The sequence below is a fragment of the Macaca thibetana genome, chromosome 10, assembly GCF_024542745.1.
Source record: "Macaca thibetana thibetana isolate TM-01 chromosome 10, ASM2454274v1, whole genome shotgun sequence".
Classification (NCBI taxonomy): domain Eukaryota; kingdom Metazoa; phylum Chordata; class Mammalia; order Primates; family Cercopithecidae; genus Macaca; species Macaca thibetana.
Genome location: NC_065587.1, coordinates 62910615 through 62928227, shown reverse-complemented (window position 1 = coordinate 62928227; position 17613 = coordinate 62910615). Strand labels below are relative to the sequence as shown.

General features: G+C 45.9%; 1 protein-coding gene across 9 annotated transcripts in view; it reads left to right on the top strand.

Annotated features, from left to right (window-relative positions):
• Positions 1-17613, top strand: part of MANBAL (mannosidase beta like) — a 634273-nt gene that overhangs the window by 296038 nt on the left and 320622 nt on the right. The window contains exon 1 of one of the 9 annotated variants that reach the window (XM_050807388.1): positions 6005-6008. The exons of the other annotated variants lie outside the window; for them this stretch is intronic. The gene's annotated coding sequence lies outside the window, so the exon portion shown is untranslated. Of the gene's footprint in view, positions 1-6004; positions 6009-17613 lie in introns of those variants that run through there. 9 annotated transcript variants of the gene reach the window in all.

Below are 17613 nucleotides of genomic sequence, written 5' to 3'. Positions count from 1 at the left end.
AGCCGCCAAAAAACTTGGGCTTGGAGTGTAACAGGGATGAAAAGTGTATGGTAAGTCACAAGGAGCTGGCAGAGCCTGGCTTCCAACTAGTGCTTGTCCTGGCAATGAACCAACAGACAGGGGAAGGTTAGGAGCTGGAGGGTCAAAACAACTACAAATCTCAAGGGTCATCCACAAGGGAGACCGGCTCTTTGCCTGCTACACAAATGCAACAAAGGCCGTGGGAGCACAAATAACAAACAGGGATTGTGTGTTTAAGGCAGAGAAGGAAGTCATGCGTCATGCAAAGTGAAAGCAGAGAAAAGGCAGACTTGCTTGCAAGGCAGACAGTCTGATGGGTGCACCAGGTCATTTCAGAATACACACAGAGAAAACGAGAATAGACAGTGTAGGATTTGGGGAAAGAGCTGATTTTCGTTGAAGAAGCAAATGTAGCCTCACACATGATGTGGTGGCCTTTACCCTACCACTCCCACAATCCTCCTGTCTCAAGGGCCATTAGTGTCTCAGGTCTACTCAGTGTGGAATACAAGGTCCTTCCCACCCCCACAAGCCATCCATGAGGGTGAGCTGAGAGATTAGCCAGGAGGACCAGAGCCACTGTGGCTGAGAGGAATCATTCTAGAGGATGGTTAGTAAACAGGAGAGCAAAAGGGGAGAAGGAAACTGCATATCGGGGTTAAACACCTCCAGTGGAAGAAGGCAAGGTATAGAGGCGTCTATTAGTCTGTTCTCAAGCTGCTAATAAAGACATACCCAAGGGTGGGTATTTTATAAAGGAAAGAGGTTTAATGGACTCACAGTTCCGCATGGCTGGGAGGCCTCACAATCACGGCGGAAGGCAAAGGAGAAGCAAAGGCACATCCTATGTGGCAGCAGGCAAGAGAGTATGTTCAGGGGAACTCCGCTTTATTAAACCATCAGATCTTGTGAGACTTATTCACTATCACAAGAACAGCACGGAAAAAAAAAACCAAAACACTCCCATGATTCAATGACCTCCCACAAGATCCCTCCCACCATATGTGAGGATTATTATAATTCAAGGTGAAATTTGTGCGGGGACACAGAACCAAACCATATCAAGGTTTCTTACCACTAGGGAATGTATCTTAGTCGCGACACCAAAGCAGGTTACCAGCAGCAAATTTGTACAGATCTGCAGCAAACTCAATCCTTGCCTCCCCAGAGGAAAGCATTTGGCAGGGGCAGAAGTAGTTTTAAGGCAGAGCAAGAGACTGAGGCAAGCTTAAGAGCGGGAATGAAAGTTTATTAAAAAGCATTACAGCAGGAGCAAAGGAAGCAAAGTACATTTGGAAGAGGGAGAAGTGGGCGACTTGGGAGATTCAAGTGCCCTGTTCAGCCCTTGACTTGGGGATTTATACACTGGCATGGTTCCAGGGTTTTCTTTTCTTACTTGATCTTTCCCCGCTCCTTGACTGCTGCATGCGCAGGGTCGTTCAGCACTTGGGAGGCTGACCGCATGCACAGTGCATTTACTGAGGTTGTGCACATGTGCTGTAGGTGCAGTTTTCCTTTACCAGTCGAACAACTGCAGAGGAAGATCAGACATGGGCCATTTTGCCTCTTAATGAGCCAGTCTGGTCTTAAACTCCTGACCTCAGGTGATCTGCCCGTCTTGGCCTCCCAAAGTGCTGAGATTACAGGCCTAAGCCACCGTGCCCAATTTTTATGTTTTTAGTAGAGACATGTTTCGTCATTCTGGCTAGGCTGGTTTTGAACTCCTGGCGTCAAGTGATCCACCTACCTCAGCCTCCCAGACTGCTGAGATTATAGGCGTGAGCCACTGCACCCAGCAGAACCTATCACATTTGTGATGCTTTTGATCACAGTTCTGTCACTAGATTGCTAGCAATTAGACATATACAATGAGTAACCTAATACAGTGATTTGAAGTACTTCAGGCAGTAACTACTAGACACCAAATCACAGTATTTTAATCTGTGACATGTTAGAGAGAATGTCAGGACTTTCTGCAGTATAAATGTTCTATTAACGAATTCTTTTTTTTTTTTTTTTTTTTTTTTGAGACGGAGTCTCGCTCTGTCACCCAGGCTGGAGTGCAGTGGCCGGATCTCAGCTCACTGCAAGCTCCGCCTCCCAGGTTCACGCCATTCTCCTGCCTCAGCCTCCCGAGTAGCTGGGACTACAGGCGCCTGCCACCTCGCCCGGCTAAGTTTTTGTATTTTTAGTAGAGACGGGGTTTCACTGTGTTAGCCAGGATGGTCTCGATCTCCTGACCTCGTGATCCGCCCGTCTCGGCCTCCCAAAGTGCTGGGATTACAGGCTTGAGCCACCTCGCCCGGCCTATTAACGAATTCTTGTCCTGCTAAATTATAGGGCTTTGGCTCCTGGGTCTGTAAAAGACACCAGTTCCTACTAAATCTTAAGAAACATTGACACCAGTCGATGCCTTGTCTTCAGACCCCAAGAAGATGACAATCAAAATGAAGTGCTTTCATGAGATATGGGGCCAGAAACTGAAACCATTCAATCCCTCCAGGTTCAGGGACTATTACTGAAGAGGTGGGTTTGTGATATTATAGTTAGAGCCAATTTTGAGGGATAAAATTATCTCAGAGTTTTTCTCTAAATTAAACATTAGCATCCAAAGCATGCTGACACAAGGCAGGTGTCTGGGTTCCTGTATCAGAATAATGGGGTTTTCTTAGGGCATTGATTTGATTTGTAATAAAAAAAAATTATAGGCGAGTTGTAATGTAATCTGAGCACTTTGGGAGACCTACGCAAAAAGATTAGAAGAGGCCAGGAGTTTGAGACCAGCCTGGGCAACATAGTGATGTTAGAGTAGGTAGTTAGACAGACATGAGCAGGGCAGGAAAAGGCCCCAAGTAATGTCAGGCAACCATCAGGTAACTGTGAGTTGGTTGTTAAAATGCTCCTCTGGGCTGGGCGTGGTGGTTCACACCTGTAATCCCAGCACTTTGGGAGCTCAGAGGGGTGGATCACCTGAGGTCAGGAGTTCAAGACCAGCCTGGTGAAAATGGTGAAACCCTGTCTCTACTAAAAATAAAAAAATTAGCAGGGCGTGATGGCACACACCAGTAATCCCAGCTACTTGGGAGGCTGAGACAGGAGAATCGATAGAACCCAGGAGGCAGAGGTTGCAGTGAGCCGCGATCATGCCACTGCATTCAAGCCTGGCCAACAGGGCGAGACTCCATCTAAAAAAAAAGTGTCCGTCTAAAATAATAATTGGTAACAGTCAGTGCCAGAGGAAGAGACAGTCTCCCAATAGATAGAAACACCTGGCACTGGTGATCAGCAGCTTCCTGATAAGCTCTCAGGAGTTGGGTGAGTAGGCTCAAGCATGCGCATTAATCCTGTTGCCCACTCCAGCCTGGGCAACAGGAGCAAAACAGTGTCTCAAAAAAAAAAAATTAGCCGGTCGTAGTGGCGCATGCCTGTAACAGCAACCACCCAGGAGGCTGAGTCCTGAAAATTGCTTGAACCTGAGAGGTGGAGATTGCACCACTGCGCTCCAGACTAGGCAACATGGTGAGACCCTGTCTCAAAAAAAAAAAAAAAGAGTGACAGCTCCTATGCCAAACTTAGCAAAGTAAGACAATTAATTTTTCTCGTCATCATTTTAAATAGAGTAACAGAGAAAGTAGGAATGATTATCTTAAAACCACAACAACTATTTTCTTCTATGTCCCTTTCATTTAAAAACTATATAACAGGCCGGGTGTGGTGGCTCACACCTGTTATCTCAGCACTTTGGGAGGCAGAGGCAGGCAGACCAACTGAGGTCAGGAGTTCGAGATTAGCCGGACCAACATGGTAAAACTCCGTCTCTACTAAAAATACAAAATTAGCCGGGTGTGGTGATGCGTGCCTGTAATCCCAGCGACTCGTGAGGCTAAGACAGGAGAATTGCTTGAATCTGGTTCAAGCAGAGGTTGCAGTGAGCTGAGATCACACCACTGCACTCCAGCCTGGGTGACAGAGCAAGACTCCATCTCAAAAAATAAAATAAATAAAAAATACTATACAACAAAACAAGGACAGAGTGAAACTAAGCACACAATAATTTCAGCTATTCTAAAAGCGCATCTAGGAAGTGGCAGAATTGAAGTTAATTAAACAAGAGAAAAAAAAAAAAAAACAAGAGAAAAAAATTTAATGACAGGCACGGTGGCTCACACCTGTAATCCCAACAAAACATTGGGAGGCGTAGACCGGAGGATCACCTGAGGTCAGGAGTTCAAGACCAGCCTGATGAACATAGTGAAACTAAAATACAAAAAAGTAGCTGTGCGTGGTGGCCCACACCAGTAATCCTAACTACTCAGGAGGCTGAAGCACGAGAATCACTTGAACCCAGGAGGCGGAGACTGCAGTGAGCCGAGATCGCACCACTGTACTCCAACCTAGGCAACAGAGCAAGACTCCATCTCAAAAAAAAAAAAAAAAAAAAAAAAAAAAAAAAAGGTAGGTGAAATGCTGTTTGCCTGTAGTCCCAGCTACTCGAGAGCTGAGGTGGCAGGATTGCTTGAGCCCAGAAGGCTGCAAGGAGCCCTAATCATGCCACTGTACTCCAGCCTGGGTGACACATTGTGAGCCTGTCTCAAAAACTAATAAAAATAAAATTAAATTAATTTTGAAGTTAAGCTGCTCCATTACAAGAGGTCACCTGTTTTTGTTTATTACAATTATTTTTTTACACGAAGGAAATTATGCAAATCTTAAGTCATAAAACATGATGAATTTTTCCAGCTTTATTACATGCAATAAAATACATACAATAAAATTCACCCATCTTAAATGTAGAGTTTGATGAATTTTATTGATGCATATAGCTGTATAACTCCCACCACAAACAAAATATAGAATATTTCCATCACTCTAAAAAGTTTTCTCATGCCTTTTGATCTCCTACCCTGCCCTACCCACATCCTTCCTACCATAGGACCCGGCAACTGTTGCTCTATTTTACAGCACTACGATTTTGCCTTTTTGAAAATTTCATGTAAGTATTTATACATATGCAAAGTATATAGTCTTTTGTATTTTAGTTCTTTTACTTGGTATGTGTTTTTGAGATTCATCTTTGCTGCATGTATAAATACTTATTTTCTATTGCTGAGCAATCTTCCTTCGTAACCAGTTGATGAATGTTTGGGTTGTTTCCAGGTTTTGATTAATATGAATAACTATCAATATAAACATTTGTGTGCAGTCTTTGAACATTTTTTTCCCTCTGTTGCCCAGACTGGAGTGCAGTGATGTGATCATGGCTCACGGCAGCCTCATCTTCCTGGGCTTAAGCAATCCTCGTACTTCAGTCTCCTAAGTAGCGGGGACTACAGGCGTGCGCCACTTTTTGTATGTTTTGTAGAGCCAGAGTCACGCCATGTTGCCTGGGTTGTTCTTGAACTCCTGGCCTCAAGTGACCTCCGCCCCAGCCTCCCAATGTGCTGGGATCACAACAAGCATGAGCCACCGCCCCCGGCCTGACCATACATTTTTCTTTCCCTTTAATTTTGTATGCGTTGGATTCATGGGTCCAATGGCAAGTATATGTTAAACTTCCTAAGATATTGCCATATTCTTTACCAAAGTGGCTACCCATTTTGCATTCCAACCAGCAGTGTGTAAAAGTTCTAGTTGTTCTACATCAAGGCCATCTTTAGAAGTGAATCTTCCCAGACTTTAAAGAACATGCATATATTATGTATTTTTAATGTAAAAATGGTTCACACATATCACTGAATATATCAGGATCATCCTTGTATTGTCTAAATTATACTTCTGTGACAATTTTTTTTTAATTAATTATTTCTTTTGAGATGGAGTTTCACTCCTGTTGCCCAGGCTGGAGTGCAATGGCGCGATCTTGGCTCACCGCAACCTCCGCCTCCCAGGTTCAAGCGATTCTCCTGCCTCAGCCTCACGAGTAGCTGGGATTATCGGGATGCGCCACCATGCCCGTCTAATTTTTTTGTATTTTAGTAGGGACGGGGTTTCTCCATGCTGGTCAGGCTGGTCTCGAATTTCTGACCTCAGGTGATCCACCCTCCTCGGCCTCCCAAAGTGCTGGGATTACAGGCGTGAGCCACCGCGCCTGGCGTTCTGTGACAATTTTAATGCTGTGTTCCAATGTATGAATCTCCCATTATTTATGTATTTATTATTATTATTATTATTTTTTGAGATGGAGTTTTGCTCGTCGCCAGGTTGGAGTGCCACGGCACAATCTTGGCTCACTGCAACCTCTGCCTCCCAAGTTCAAACAATTTTCCTGCCTCAGCCTCCTGAGCAGCTGGGATTATAGGCACCCACCACCGTGCCCGGCTAACTTTTGTATTTTTAGTAGAGATGGGGTTTCACCAGGTTGGCCAGACTGGTCTCCAACTCCTGATCTCAGATCTACCTGCCTCGGCCTCCTAAAGTGCTGGGATTACAGGCGTGAGCCACCGCACCCAGCCTCTCCCATTATTTATTACCAAACAAGGAAAGATAAAAAGAATGAGAAGGATTTTCGTTGGATTTATTCCTGATATTGGCATTTGGAATAAATTTTGTTTAGTGAGTCTAAGGTTTGCAAAGTTAAAAATCAGGTATTGGCTAATGTATAACATCATGATACAGGCTTTTTTTTTTTTTTTTTTTTTTTTTTTTGACACAGAGTCTCACTCTGTCCCTCAGGCTGCAGTGCAGTGGCGCAATCTCAGCTCACTGCAAGCTCTGCCTCCCAGGTTCACACCATTCTCCTGCCTCAGCCTTCCGAGTAGCTGGGACTACAGGCGCCCACAACCACACCCAGTTATTTTTTTGTATTTTTAGTTGAGATGGGGTTTCACCGTGTTAGCCAGGATGGTCTCGATCTCCTGAACTCGTGATCTGCCTGCCTCGGCCTCCCAAACTGCTGGGATTACAAGCATGAGCCACCATGACTGACCGATACAGGATTGTTAAAATACTGAAGATATTTCATCACATAAAGGTATCTTTGGCCAGGCATGGTGTCTCACGCCTGTAATCCCAGCATTTTGGGAAGCTGAGGCGGGCAGATCATGAAGTCAGCTTATCGAGACCATCCTGGCCAACATGGTGAAACTCCATCTCTACTAAAATACAAACAAAACAAAACAAAACAAAATATTAGCCCGATGCGGTGGCACGCACCTGTAGTCCCAGCTACTTGGGAGGCTGAGGCGGGAGAATCTCTTGAACCCGGGAGGAGGAGGTTGCAGTGAGCCAAGTTCCCGCCACTGCACTCCAGGCTGGTAACAGAGCAAGACTCGGTCTCGAAGGAAAATAAAAAAGGTATTTGTGTTCAAGTGTCCGGTCACATTTCCCAGACCAATTCAGCTTTCCCTACACTCTTATCCTGTTGTATTTTCTTCCTAGCACTTATCTACTCATGTACTAGCTGACTCCCCCACTAGAGTATGAGCTCCATGTAGGCAGTATTTTTTTAATGTGGTTTTCCCAGGGTATAGACTGATGCATAGATTAAATAATTAAATATGGACTTGATATTTATGAAATTAATGAATTTAAGAAGGAGGCCCAAGCATACTTTTTATTTTTTCAGACAGAGTCTCACTCTGTCGTCGCCCAGGCTGGAGTGCAGTGGCACTATCTTGGCTCACTGCAACCTCTGCCTCCCAGGTTCAAGCAATTCTTCTGAGTCAGCCTCCTGAGTAGCTGGGATTATAGGTGTGCGACAGCATGCCCGGCTAATTTTTGTATTTTTAGTAAGATGGGGTTTCACCATGTTGGCCAGGCTGGTCTGGAACTCCTGACTTCAAGTGATCCACCCACCTCGGCCTTTCAAAGTGCTGGGATTACAGGCGTGAGCCACCACGCCTGGCCGCAAGCATACTTTTTATAATAACTGTATCTCACATGTATTCAGCATTTTCTATGGGCCAGGCCCAATTCTCGTAACACTCTATAATAAAGCCATTACTTCTATTTTACAAACGAAGAAATTAAAGCTCAAGAGTTAGCCAGGCGTGGTGGCTCACGCCTGTAATCCCAGCACTTTGGGAGGGATCACGAGGTCAGGAGATCGAGACCATCCTGGGTAACATGGTGAAACCCCGTCTCTACTAAAAATACAAAAAAAATTAACCAGGCATGGTGGCAGGCACCTGTAGTCCCAGCTACTTGGGAGGCCAAGGCAGGAGAATGGCATGAACTCGGGAAGCGGAGGCTGCAGTGATCCCAGATCATGCCACTGCATTCCAGCCTGGGCGACACAGTGAGACTCCGTCTCAAATAAATAAATAAATAAATAAATAAATAAATAAAGCTCAAGAGTTTTTAAGTAACTTGCAGGAGAATGGCGTGAACTCGGGAAGCGGAGGCTGCAGTGATCCCAGATCATGCCACTGCATTCCAGCCTGGGCGACACAGTGAGACTCCGTCTCAAATAAATAAATAAATAAATAAATAAAGCTCAAGAGTTTTTAAGTAACTTGCCCAAGTTCACATTAGGATTCAAAACCAAGCACTGTGGTTCCACAGGCCCACTTTTTTTTTTTTGAGACAGCATTTCACTCTGGCACTCAGGTTGGTGTGCAGTAGTGTAATCATAGCTCACTGCAGCCTCAACCTCCTGGGCTCAAGTGATCCTCCCACCTCAGCCTCCTGAGTAGCTGGGACCACAGGCATGCACCACCACGCCTGTCTAATTTTATTTTTTTGTAGAGACAGGGTCTCCTTATGTAGCCTGGGCTGGTCTTGAAACTCCTGGAGCCAAGGAATTCTCCTACCTCGGAGTCCCAATGTGCTGGGATTACAGGTGTGAACCATTGCACACGGCCTACACTGTGTCTTTTGATAACAGTCTTGGGCTGACTCAGATTTCTATAAGTATCCCCCACATTTTGGGAATTCCTAGGCTGTCTTCTTTGTTTCTCAAGCTTGTCTTCCTTTGCCCTGGAAAACATCCTCATTTGTTATCTCTATTTTGGAGTAAATCTTCCTTCTCACCCCTATCGCACACAGAAGAAACTCAGCTTGTTGAAAGATTTTTATCACAACAAACCTTTCTAGGGATGGAGAATGTGTTCCAATGAATCTTCTCCCTTTACACAATCTTCTGGTTCTCTCCTCGCTGTTCCTTGTCTTCCACACCTTCTCTCCCTGATCGTCTGGGAATCCCCAACTCCTCACCTTTACTGTGACCTCTCTAAGCTTTCCACCTCCGAAGCTTAGCACCAGCTTCTACCCACACGCCGAAGGCTCAGTGCCACCTTAACCTCTTGCCCAAGGAAAAGGGTATTTCCCCTAAGGAAGAGCTGCTCTCTCCCTCAGAATCTAGTGCCAGTTTCCTCCCTGACACTCGGAGCATGCTTGCGAGGGGAAACCTCACTTCCCTACAGCCACCCAAACTGAAAATAATACTCCTCTTTTTTTATTTTTCCAGACAGGGTCTTGCTCCGTCGGCCAGGCTGGAGTGGAATGGCACGATCTTGGCTCACTGCAACCTCTGCCTCCCAGGTTCAAGCGATTCTCCTGCCTCAGCCTCCTGAGTAGCTGGGACTACAGGCGCATACCACCATGTCTGGCTAATTTCTGTATTTTTAGTAGAGATGGGGTTTCACCACGTTGGCCAGGCTGGTCTCGAACTCCTGACCTCGTGATCCTCCCACCTCAGCCTCCCAAAGTGCTAGGATTACAGGTGTGAGCCACTGCGCCCGGCCTACTCCTCTTTAATGTGAATAATAACCAAGGTGTTCTCAGTCTTGTAAAAACTGTGAATAAGATCATCTTAAACATTACTATGTTTATTGGTCTACTCGAAGTCACAATATAGGTAAACACAATATGCATGTTACACAAATACAGCTTCAAATGTCACTCTCCCAGTCCCACCTAGGTTACTAGTTTTAAAGAATTAGAGAAATTACAGGCCTGAGCCACCATGCCCGGCCAATTTTTGTATTTTTAGTAGAGACATGGTTTCTTCATTTTGGCCAGGCTGGCATCAAATTCCTGACCTCAAGTGAGAGGTCAAGCCTGCCTCAGCATCCCAAAGTGCTGAGATTACAGGTGCGAGCTACCGCACCCAGCCGGCCTTTTCAATATACATCTGGACCTTCAAGGTTTTATTTGAAAGGAGAAGTCCAGCCCCCTTGTGTCAGTTGAAAAACAGGCTTCTTGTCTACATAAAGAACATGGGAGGCCAGGCGCTGTGGCTCACGCCTGTAATCCCAGCACTTTGGGAGGCCGAGACAAGCAGATCACCAGGTCAAGAGATCAAGACCATCCTGGCCAACATGGTGAAATCCCATCTCTACTACAAATACAAAAATTAGGTGGGCGTGATGGGGCGCACCTGTAGTCCCAGCTACTTGGGAGGCTGAGGCTGGTGAGTTGTTTGAACCCAGGAGGCAGAGGTTGCAGTGAGCCAAGATCGTGCCACTGCACTCCAGCCTGGCGAAAGAGCGAGACTCCATCTTAAAAAAAAAAGAATATGGGAATTGGGAATATGAGAAAAGAGATAATAATTTTGTTATTAAAATGCTCAGAACAAGAGTCACTATAGGTCATGGAGACAATGATACAGAGTGGCCCCAAACCACAGGTGCAAGGGACCAAAGTACCCAAAGAACAGCGATGAAGGCGAGTCCGCAGCTATAGGCACAAAACACGTTACTCCTAGGTTGAAGGCTGGTCCCAGAAATGGGATGAGACCAGGGTTAGGGGGACCCAGTAAGCACTGGTTCATTCTGGAACCCCTAGGATAAAGGGGGGACACCCTGTTCAATCCAGTCTGCCATAAGTGCAGGAAAAAGATAGTAGGGAAACTAGAAGAGATGCCTTTTCCCTTCTCTCTTCTGTTCTCTCTTCACAGATGGGTAATCACGTCTCCATACCACAAGACGTGCCCTTTGGATACATCTCAAGAACTGGGATAAGTTCAACCCCCAAACCCTAAAATGAAAAACTAATTTTCCTTTGCAAAACCAGAAGAACTCTGGCCAAAAGTACAAATTTTAATTTTTTTTTTTTTTGAGATAGAGTCTTGCTCTTTCGCCCAGGTTGGAGTGGCGCCATCTCGGCTCACTGCAAGCTCCGCCTCTCAGGTTCATGCCATTCTCCTGCTTCAGCCTCCCCAGTAGCCAGGACTACGCCCGGCTAATTTTTTGTATTTTTAGTAGAGACAGGGTTTCACTGTGTTAGCCAGGAGGGTCTCGATCTCCTGACCTCGTGATCTGCCCACCTCGGCCTCCCAAAGTGCTGGCATTACAGGCGCGGGCCACCGCGCCTGGCAAAAGTACAAATTTTAATACCGTCCTCCAGCTGGACCTTTCCTGCCACCATCAGGGCAAATAGTCAGAGGTCCTCTATTTACAAACCTTCATGGCCTGAAGGAAAAACCCCACTCCTTATAAAGCTTGTAAGGCAAACCCCACTGTCCTAGCTATGCTTAGCTGCCTTTTCCAGGGCTCTCCATTGGGACTCCCCTGCTGACTCCCTTCTCCTCCAAAAGCCAAGGGGAAAAATTGCCTCCTCCTCCTCCACAGGTCAAAAAGTGAAAAACAGCCAACCAGCTCCTCCGCTGTTTATCTCACTCCCAGAACTTGGCAATAAGCCCTGCCCTACACAGAGCCCCTTAGTTCTCCCTCCAGGCTCTGCCTGTTAGAGGAAGTAAGTGAGCCAGTTGGACCCATCCAAATCCTCATCTCCTTTTCAGCCTGGACCTCTGGCAAATTAAAAAAAAACAAAACAAAAAACAAAAAACAAAAACCTAGGAAAGTTCTCAAATGACCCTGAGAGGCTCATTGAAGGTTCCCAAATATTGGCCCTTACATTTATTTATTTATTTATTTTTTGAGACAGAGTGTCGCTCTGTCACCCAAGCTGGAGTGCAGTGGTATGATCTCGGCTCACTGCAACCTCCACCTCCTGGGTTCAAGCGATTGTCCTCCCTCAGCCTCCCGAGTAGCTGGGACTACAGATGCACGCCACCCATGCCCAGCTAATTTTTCTGTTCTTAGTAGAGACAGGGTTTCGCCATGTTGGTCAGGCTGGTCTCGAACTCCTGACCTCAGGTGACCCACTTGCCTCAGCCTCTCAAAGTGCTGGGATTATAGGCATGAGCCACTGTGCCCGGCCAGCCCTTACATTTAGATTAACTTGAAAGGACATAAATATCCTCCTGGGACAAGCCCTCTTACGAGAAGAAAGAGAAACCAGAATCTGTGAAGCAGTCAGACACTGTGGGGATGAATTACACCTGGCAAACGTCAACTACTCTCGAGGGGCTACAGCTGTTCCCCAACAAGACCCCAACTGGGACTACAATATCCAAGCAAAAATATGGGCTGGGAACCACATGCTGCTGTGTCTAATAGAGGGAATATAATAAAGTAAGGTTAAGTCTATAAACTCTAGTAAGTTAGCCACCATAAACCAGGGGCCAACCAAAAATCCTATAGCCTTTCTCAAAAGACTACAGGAAACCCATATTAAGCATACCAACTTAAACCCAGAATCCCCCAAGGGACAACTAGTCCTAAAGGACCATTTCTTTACCCAAGCCATCCTGGATATCAGGAAAAATTACAAAAGTCAGCCTTAGGACCCAGTGCTCCTATGCCAGAAATCCTCAAATGAGCCTCCTTGATCTTTTATAACCAAAATCAGGACAAGGAGGACAGAGCTAAGGAAAACGAAAATGTAGGGACAAGAGGCAGGCTTAACTACTAGCTGTTGTGCAAGCCCACCAGCCCCCTCCAGGTTGCCTTCAAGACACTCCTCCAGGTAACTGCCATCAGTGGGGAAGACTAGGCCACTAGAGAAGGAATTGCCCAAATGGAAGGATGCCACGCATAGCCTGCCCAATCTGCCATAAGCTCGGCCACGGGAAAGACTGTCCCAGGAGACAAAAGGCCTCCCGGTCAGATCTCCACCCAATAATAGCCTTGAACTGAAGAGGCTCTCTGCTCACCAGCTTCCAAATCAGACATCGTCATTAAAGGAACAAAGCCAAGGGCAACTCTGGAAGTGGCAGGTAGGACTCTATACATTTCCTTCAAAATACAAGAGCTGTCTACTTTATGCTAACCTCCTTCTCCAGGCAGCTTTCCTCCAAATCCTGTCGGGTAATGGGGGCAAGTGGCACCCCTTTCTTTCTTTTTTTTTTTTGAGACAGAGTCTTGCTCTGTTGCCCAGTCTGGAGTACAGTGGCGCAATCTCGGCTCACTGCAAGCTCCACCTCCCAGGTTCACGCCATTCGCCTGCCTCAGCCTCCCGAGTAGCTGGGACTACAGGTGCCCACCACCATGCCCGGCTAATTTTGTTTTTGTATTGTTAGTAGAGACAGGGTTTCACCGTGTTAGCCAGGATGGTCTCAATCTCCTGACCTCGTAATCCGCCCGCCTCAGCCTCCCAAAGTGCTGGGATTACAAGCATGAGCCATTGTGCCCGGCCCCCTTTATTTCTTTTTGACATCCCTACTTAAGACCCGAGGAGCCTTCTATATTTGTGGCCAGTTATTTCACCAATGCCTCTACACTAACTGAACTGGAATGTGAACCATAGGCTGTGTATCCCCAGACATCTTCAGAGCCCCTGGCAATCTCTCTTCAGTACCAATCTATGGATCTATGTGCAGTGGCACGATCTCAGCTCATTGCAACCTCTGCCTCCCAGGTTCAAGTGATCCTCCTGCCTCAGCCCCCCTAGTAGCTGGGATTACAGGTATGTGCCCAGCTAAATTTTGTATTTATAGTAGAGACAGAGTTTCACCATGTTGGCCAGGCTGGTCTCAAACTCCTGACCTCAGGTGATCCACCTACCTCAGCCTCCCAAAGTGCTGGGGTTACAGGCGTGAGCCACCGCACCCGGCCCAGGCATTCCATCTTGCCCAGGGTGAAGAGGGCTATCCAATTAATTCCCCTTCTTGCTCAACGTGGCATTATATCCAGTATGGGAACCAGAATTGCCGAAGTCATAGAAGCCTCCTTGACCATATCTCAGCAGACAGCCAACACTGATGCCACAGCTAAAACCTTAATAGCCGTGCAAGAACAAATTGACTCATTAGCAGCCATAGTCCTCCTAAATTGCTGAGGACTATATATGTTAATGGCAGCACAGGGAATCATTTGTTTAGCCTTAGATGAAAAATGTTGCTTTTGGTTGAATCAATTGGAAAAGTATAAGGCAACATCAGACACCTTGTAAATTGAGTCTCCTATTTATGGGAACAAGCCTCTCAGGGTTGGTTAGATTGGGAGGGAACATGGAAATGTTTCTCCTGGTTTGTCCTCTTTTATGCCTACTTGTTAGTCTCCTACTTTTGCTTCTTTTTGGTCCATGTCTTCTAAATCTGATAACCCAATGTTTCCTGTCACCTCTGGCCATCAAGCTCCAGATGACCCCCAGTGAGGGATACCATCCTCTCAATATTCAAGAGTCACCCTTCTACAGAGGACCCTTAGACGACCCATCAATGAGACACAACAGAGGCGAAATCCTGCCCATCTCCCTTGGACCTGGCTAGATAGCACTTTCACCAACCCGCAAAGCCACCCTTGCTGGAATCATATACGCCTCTTGAGATTTTGGTCCATGAAGACATGGACCCAAAAACAGCAAAAGTGGGCCGGGTGTGGTGGTTCACGCCTGTAATCCCAGCACTTTGGGAGGCCGAGGTGGGTGGATCACCTGTGGTGGGAAGTTAGAGACCAGCCTGGCCAACACAGTGAAACCCTGTTTCTACTAAAAATATGAAAATTAGCTGGGCGTGGTGGTGTGTGCCTGTAATCCCAGGTACTCAGGAGGCTGAAGCGGGGGAATTGCTTGAATCTGGGAGGTGGAGGTTGCAGTGAGCTGAGATTGCACCACTGCACTCCAGGCTGGGTGACAGAGAGACTCCATCTTAAAAAAAAAAAAAAATCAATGATCAGATTCTCCATGATTAAGGAATTGATACAAATAGAAAGTTGGGGGAGGGGACTAAAACTGGCCCAATTGTCCCATAGAACTGATGTCAATTGCTTAATGGGACTAATGCTTATAGTTTCTTTTCAATAAAAGAAAATGGACTCAGTCTTAAAACTTAAGAAAGTTACATTTATTTTATCTGAGCTCCTTTCTCAGGAAACCAACCATCAGGGCTTCCAGATAGTATCTAGGAACTGAAACTCACCAGGATCACTGCATGAGGACAGAGAGGTGCCAGACCCTTCACCCATCATGATTCTCTATCCAACTACCTGTTTGACCAGCTCCTCTTCCTTATCCCACTTTAATTTCCATTTTTCTGTATGAAGTTATATTTCTTCCCTGATAAATAAATGCCTGAATTTAATTGCTTAGGGAGATGGATTTGAAACTGATCTACCATCTCCTCAACTGCAGTATGATTAAAGCCCTCTTCTCTGGCAATACTTGTCTCAGTGATGGGCTTTTTTTTCTTTTCTTTCCTTTTTTTTTTTTTTTTGAGACAGAGTTTTGCTTTTGTTGCCCAGGCTGGAGTGCAATGGTGAGATCTTGGCTCTCCCCAACCTCCGCCTCCCAGGTTCAAGCGATTCTCTTGTCTCAGCCTCCCGAGTAGCTGGGATTACAGGTGCATGCCACCACGCCTGGCTAATTTTTGTATTTTAGTAGAGACAGGGTTTCATCAGATTGGTCAGGCTGGTCTCAAACTCCTGACCTCAGGTGATCTTCCTGCTTTGGCCTCCCAAAGTGCTGGGATTACAGGCGTGAGCCACTGTGCCCAGCAGCGATTGGCTTTCTATGCAGCCAGCAACAAGACCAAGATAGAACTCGTGGTGTTTCAGCAACATTTCCCTGGAGATTATGATTTCACTGGTCAAAGGCAGAGCCTAGGAATCAGTATTGTTAACATGTCTCTCAGATAATCCTTGTCCTTGCTCATTAGGAAACTGCAACTCTAAAATAAACATCAGATTTTGTCATTGTAGATCTATTTAAAATTAAAACCTCTTCAGTGGCTCCCTGATATGGTTTAGATTTGTGTCCCTACCCAAATCTCATGTCAAACTGTAATCCCCAGTGTTGGAAGAGGGTGTCAGGTTCCAACCTGAGCTGGGGTCCAAAAGGAGCTGGTGGATGGGTGGTGGGTAGCTGAAAGAATACTCTAGGGACCATAGGCAGTTGGGACATGGTCTTATTATCTCTCTCTCTCCCACAGAGTCAGCAGTGCAGTTATATTTTTCACAGACAATAGTGGCTCAAAGCCAGGTATGAGCTCACACAAACAGGATACATCAAAATGGCTACATAAATGTGATTACATAGTGCATGGAATTGTGCACCTGTGGTCCCAACCTGCTGTCATGATGTACTGGATGTCTGCCTCAGCCTACTCCTGACTGAAGCACAGCCATTTTCCTTACAGAGGGGCCTGGTGGAAGGTGATTGCATCATGGGGGCACATTTCCCTCTTTCTGTTCTCGTGATAGTGATTTCTCACAAGATCTGGTAGCTTAAAAGTGTGTAGCCCCTTCTCCTGCTCTCTATTCCTCCTGCTCTGGCCACATAAGATGTGCCTTCTTCCTCTTCACCTTCCGCCATGACTGTAAGTTTCCTGAGGCCTCTCCAGCCAGCTTCCTGTATAGCCCAAAGAACTGTGAGCCAACTAAACCTCTTTTCTTATAAATTACCCAGTTTCAGGTATTCATTTATAGCTGTGAGAGAACAAACTAATACAGAAAATTGGTACTGGAAAGTGGGGGCATTGCTATAAAGATACCTGAATATATGGAAGCAGCTTTGGAATTGGGTACTGGGTAGAGGTTGGAATGGATTGGAGGCTCAGAAATGACAGAAAGATGAGGGAGAGTTTGGAACTTCCTAGAGACTTGTTAAATTGTAATCTAAATGCTGAGAGTGATCTGGACAATGAAGTCCAGGGTGAGGTGGTCTCAGATGGAGATAAGGAACTTATTGGGAACTGGAGTAAAGGTCACTCTTGCTATGCTTTAGCAAAGATACTGGTGGCATTGTGCCGCTGCCCTAGAGATCTGTGGAGATTTGAACTTGACAGAGATGATACAGGGTATCTGGTGGAAGAAATTTCTAGGCAGCAAAGCATTAGAGATGTGGCCTGACTGCTTCTAATAGTGTATGCTTATATGTGTGAATAAAGAGTTGATCTACAACTGGAACTTATATTTAAAAGGCAAGCAGAGCATGAAAGTGTGGAAAATTTGCAGCCTGGCCATGTGGTAGAAAAGAAAAACCCTTGGGAGCCTGAGGCGGGTGGATCACCTGAGGTCAGGAGTTGGAGACCAGACTGATTGACAATGTGGTGAAATCCCAACTCTACTAAAAATACAAAAGTTAGCCGGATGCGTTGGCATGTGGCTATAGTACCAGCTACTTGGGAGGGTGAGGCAGAAGAATCACTTGAACCTGGAGGGTGGAGGTTGCAGTGAGCCAAAAACACGTCATTGCACTCCAGCCTGGGCCACAAGAGGGAAACTCTGTCTCAAAAGAAAAAACAAAAAACAAAAAAACAAAATCCATTTTCAGGACAGAAATTCAAGCCAGCTACAGAAATTTGCAGAAGTAAAGAGGAGCCAAGTGCTAATAGCTAAGACAGTGAGAAAAAGGCCTCAAAGGCATTTCAGA